The sequence below is a fragment of the Hyposmocoma kahamanoa genome, unplaced genomic scaffold, assembly GCF_003589595.1.
Source record: "Hyposmocoma kahamanoa isolate Upper Pololo Valley unplaced genomic scaffold, ASM358959v1 103, whole genome shotgun sequence".
Classification (NCBI taxonomy): Eukaryota; Metazoa; Arthropoda; class Insecta; order Lepidoptera; family Cosmopterigidae; genus Hyposmocoma; species Hyposmocoma kahamanoa.
Genome location: NW_020653344.1, coordinates 1240043 through 1245890, shown reverse-complemented (window position 1 = coordinate 1245890; position 5848 = coordinate 1240043). Strand labels below are relative to the sequence as shown.

The following is a 5848-nucleotide window of genomic DNA, read 5'->3' as shown; positions in this document are numbered from 1 at the left end:
CTAGAACTAACAGAAAGTCACATAATCCACATTTATATCAGTGATCAAGATTTATCTAGTCAAATATTTTATACAATAATTTGTAACATTTAAAAAACTCAGTTTGCGTTTACAAAACATTTTCAGAATACAATCCAATAACATTAAATTCACAGTGATGTTCAACACCAATGACTCTGACATCATGAAGGTCGACAGTATGCTTAAATAGAAATTTCCGGCTTATTAAAGGGACATATTAGTAATTTGCATTGCAGTAATTTGAACATACTAAAATATCGAGCACATTTTGATGTAAAAATATAGGCGAATAGTCCTCATATAATAAGGCCACATATAATATAATATAAAATTACGTGTAATGTAAAATTTTACAATTTCCCCTGTTTAAGCATAAAAAGTCATCGACCAATTTTAGTTCGTGAAATCTTTAATCTTCTGAAAAGTTGTAATTTTGAACATGTGACCTTTAGGTGCGAAATACAATTTTGTAACATCAATATAACGAAACGCAACAGCCGCTGCAAGTCTTTTTGTATTTGATACAGTTTTTTTAATCAGTTTAGTTTTATATTTAAATTCTAAACAATAATGTAAAATGTAAAATCTTAGGCGCGTTCTCTATGATTTATCATTGCTTTGCTATGTATCCATTTCTATATCCGTTGATGCTCGTACGCCTTGTTTCTGGATTTGCGTGTTTTGAATACACTGTAAGTACACTTTTTTAGGTATATCATTAAAAGTCACTAGTTTTGTTCTAGACCTTTTAGAAATATGTATATTTCTTTTCTGACTATACTTACAAAAATAATTTTTATGTGAAATTTTATTTATTTAAACTTTATTATGCAATATATTGAAGTACAAGTGGCGGACTTAATGCCCTAAGGCATTCTCTACCAGTCAGCCATTGGGCCAAACAGAAAAAACACAATAGGTTGGTGCTACACTTAAACAAGAAGAACCATATACTAGAAAGCTAATCGATAATTTGTATGGCAATAAATAACATAATATAAACATACTTATTATACATAGGTACATAATAAACTTACATATTATGTCCCATCGTCGTCGCAGCAGCGCCACCTGGCGGACGATTGTGGAACTACGATTGCCTATTAATTAATTACAATGCCACCTATCCTCTTATCTAGTGCAACATCAAGCAGTATGCTTGGATGTGATCAATACAGAGCTGGCGCCGGGTGTGACGGTTGTCAGTTGTAATGTTGCTAGCGTCACCGGATAGGACGGTTGTCAGTTGTGATGTTGGTAGACGGAGTCGAACCGGTGGCGGCGGGGTTAGAGAATGGAGTGCGCCGATGTGGTAGAAACGGCAGTGAGAGCCGCCATTTTCTTGTTGTTGAGACCGAACGAATCGGAGGTGCGCCAGCCGAATATTGAACTCATCGTGTTTCACATTTTTAATCCATTTCTGTCCGCGTGATCCTAAGAGTTATTGTGTATTGATAATTTAATTAAGCATACCAGTACCTGTGCTAATGATCTGTCACAATATTTCGATTTGAAGAAGAATTGTTTGATTACATGCCTGTAACCATAGTGTGAGACTCTAATTCAAGATTTCCGCCATCCTGGACCCTATGATAATGCGAATTCCAGACAATGTGTCGTCATATATATTATAATAATAAATAATATATGTACCCAAAAGCAACATTATACGCAGTCTTGATTTTGACCATTGTCAAACAGATGCCTGCGCAACAAACGCTTGAAAGATAATTTGGTCTGAGCTTGATTTCAACGTGATTATGTATCATTGAACAAGAACTGTTCCTGCGATTATACGAATTTTCTTGTTATGACGTTAATCGTGTACATACTTGGCAATAAAAACATTTTCAACCTATATTATTTCCTCTATACATTACTACATATACAATATGCACTTTAATTCTATAACGTACATATGTATTACTCTTTTAAATATCCTAGCTTAAAAAAAGTATCAATCAAACCAACAACTCTTTTTCTAAACCTTTTCAGAGTAGCCTCGTCCAACAAAGTCAACCTGGTAGATTGCGCGATCTCCTCAATTGATTTGTTGTCATCGATTCCTTCTTTAAACTTGGCCGCGTCTTTACTCTCTCTTATTAACATTGATGCCAACATAATCGATTGTCCGAGGCTAAATTTTATCTTTTAAAGTCTTCATCGAGCTGATCTCTAGGGTACGTAGAGTCTGTCTTGAGACCGTAGTGATTTAAATATTTTTCTAACTCAGAATGATAATAATTTATCCAATCATGAAAATGCTTGGAACGCGTAGCGAAGTCGGTACAGTTGAAGATCATGTACATAAGATTGCTACTGGACTGCTCTCTTTCGATATTTGGTAGTCGATCATACAGCAATCTATCGATTTGTCGCCCTGGAATAGAGGAATTAGATAATTATATAAATAAGATATAAATGCATGACTGTAAGCGGCTGTATGTATTACTTTACTAACGCACGGCATCAAAATACACAATTGACATTGTTGAGAACAGGCTTCAAGCCGCACAAATATGTACTGAAGCTTCGATAGGTACTTAGTTATTAAGCACTAGGGAATTAGATACCTACGAAATATGTCATACAATACACAAATACTTATTGTAATGATATACAAAATACTATTTATATAATATTTGCATAAAGCAGGGAGATTAATTATTTCAAACTACAGGTATAATGTTAATATGATTATGATTATTCATTTCTGTTATCAATTTCTGCAATCTTGGAGGTAAAACGAGACTTTGCTATTTGAAGACGTGACGTCGTGACGACGTTGAACATCTTCAAATAGTGTCCTTATGGCGTCAGTGTCGTATCACACCTCAGTGGTCGCCCTAAATAAATTTTAATTTAGGTATTCATAAGAAATGGCTCCCTAAGCACTCTTACATTGCGAAACAGGGGATACTATTTTGAAAAGGAAGTACTGACCTCCAATTTGAATAAAATATTGTTCGTCCAAGGTTCGCCTTGTTGGATCACTGAAAAGCTTTTGCCTTTATCAGCTTTTGCCAAAACCAAAACTTCTTTCATCTTATCGCCCATTACTTGATCAATTATCTTGCAATGTTTCTCTTCATCCAATAAATTTATTATATCTGTACTATATTCTTTCATATATGCGTCCATTTCGGGGGTATTACCAAATAGTTCCCACAAGCTAACTAGCTTCTTAGCAAAGATTTCAAATGTTTCTGATTCAGAATTCTTTAAGGCGTAAGATGCGGAATGTAACTTAGCAAAATTTTTAAGAACAAGTTTAATACTGTCATCTTTTAGTGAAGTAAATCTGTCAAGCATGACGAAATCTGATAATGTTAAGTCTTTTAGGAGAATGATTTCATGCGGCGCTTCCAAATAACTTCCGTAAAATTTGGCATATTTGAGTCTTTCTTCGACTGCAATATTAGCATCCTTTTCCAATTGAGTAACTTTTGGTAGCACTTCAGAGTACATGGTATTCTCATTAGAGAAACAATTTGCTGTACTCATAGCTTGTCGAGGTACTTCCTGGGTAGGATCTATTTTGGCAATCATTTTAAATACTTTGCCATCTTTCTCGACGACAAGTTTTTTCACGTTGGCAACATAGTTGTCACCTGGTTTGCCAACACCACTTTCCCTTTTTTAACACCCATTTCTTCCAAAACATTCTTAACAAATTCTTGTTGTTTTTTTTTTTTTTTTTTTTTTTTATGACATTAAGTAACGGGACGAACACGTCGTTGTTTCTTACTAAGTACGCTTACTTCACCTATGAAAGTGAATTCAGCCATTTTGATGTAGATAGTTCTCAATTATTTTTATGTCAATTTCTATAACACTTATATCCAATGATCATAAAATCAAGTAGCGCATTTATTATTAAGGTCTTATTATTTATTACGACTAAAAAAATTGTTTATGAAACAACCGAATTAGATAATACTTGCGACTTTTCTTTAATAACGTATTATCGCCAACTAGAAAAAAAAATAAGTAAGCAGCTAAAAAGGAAAAACATGAAACTTGAAATGACAAAATTATGATCACAATAAAATTGTCAATAAATTTTATTTATTGTTTTACTGTAGTAATAATATTATACTAATTTACTACTTTTTTAAAATAATACTGAATACACAAAAATAGTAGTGACAATATTGAACTAAGTTTCGATTAAAATTGTTTGCTCGACCTTGCGCAGTTACCTACTTATTTTGTCTAAGCGATCAAATCGTACATAAACAAACTTAAACATTGTAAAACTCAGAAAAACATTGTAAAACTAAAACACTGTGAAACTTATCTATATCCTTCGCAATAATTCTTTCAATATCAACAACTGATACAAAACTTAAATAACTGGAATTTCCACATAAACTTGGAGCAGCTTTCCCATTGATTTATACGAAACCTTGAAATTAGTTTTTAATGTAATTATGAGTTGTAGAATTAAGTATTAGTATTTAATTAATTGGTTCTATTTTTTAAATTATATGGATATAATTTTAAAGCACATTGTGTTATATAATTTATCACTGATTGACACCCAACAGCAAATAGACAAGCGTATATATCCAAGGCCAAACACGAACTGCCTCGATGATTTAACCATCCGCGTTGAGACGTTGATTGTTATCTTCAATGTCAATCAACTTATTCTCAAATTTAAGAAGATAGAATTTGTCAATAGAAACGAGATACCGAGAATTGACGCGAAATATGATAAAACCACTTATATGAGCATACGTCAATAGTACTTTTATCACAAGAAAGTCATAAAAATAATATGAACTTCATGAAATAAAATTAGATATTCATTTAGTCATTTAGAAGAAGAAGTGACCATATTACACCAATGGTGCGAAATGTAGCTATGATATACCCGTATGAACTATGAAATAACAACACCAACGTTTTTCACATGTTTTTTTACGATAGATGACTTTGGGATAATCGTTCAGCTCTCGAGACTAAAAAAACCATACGCAAGTCAATAGCAAAAATCTTGGTATGTTGTATTTCGATTTGCAAAACGATGGAAACATAGTGTACATACTAGTAGCAGTAGAGCTCCTTATGAAAAGGTTCGTCCAGGGAAGTCCGGTTTCGAAGGGTAAGGGTGCTGGTGAAATTACAGGCGCATTGGACTTATCAACTTAGTGACAGGTGCAATGGCAATGCCCATAAGTTTTTTGCTATTTAAAGTTCTGAGTGGTACTGCAATTGTTAGGGATAAGCGTGTCGCTTACCGCCGAGCATACGGCTTGTTCGTCCTGTCACTTGGTATTATAAAAAAAAACACTAAGGTATTAGGCAAACTGCAAACTTCTAGAAGTTTTTTGCCAGTCCATGCAACCCACGGACCAAGAGTTTCCATTCCGAAGAGTTTTAATAAGTTGATAAGGTCGAAGTCCAGATGTTTCTTTATTTTTATTTTCTCCGCCAGCTCAGCCCTTATGCTAGTGTTTTAGAGATGAGACGGAGCCAATTTATCAACGTATCTGGCCTTCTGCGTTAAAATTAAAAATATAATTATAATTAATAATATTCAATTAAATTTCATTATCTGCCTGTTCTGTTTTAGATATATAGTAAAATGCTTTTTACATTTTTTGCTGCATGGTCGGTGCATGTATCATTGGTTTTTGGTGTAAAAATTTTAAGTGGAATTTCTATATATATGTAATAGTGTATAATTGTGGTGAGTGAGGTGCTTTCTTAATTTTCTTTCTTTCTATATTTAATTAAAAACTGCATACTTCGGTGTCTACAGCGACGAACATACTTCACTTGTATTTCTACATTATATTATACAAGGTGGAGCCTGAAA

At 33.3% G+C, this 5848-nt stretch overlaps 1 pseudogene; it reads right to left on the bottom strand.

Moving 5' to 3' along the window:
• Positions 1 to 1903: 1903 nt before the first annotated feature.
• LOC113238570 lies at positions 1904 to 3585 on the bottom strand (annotated as a pseudogene).
• Between the last annotated feature and the right edge of the window lie 2263 nt (positions 3586 to 5848).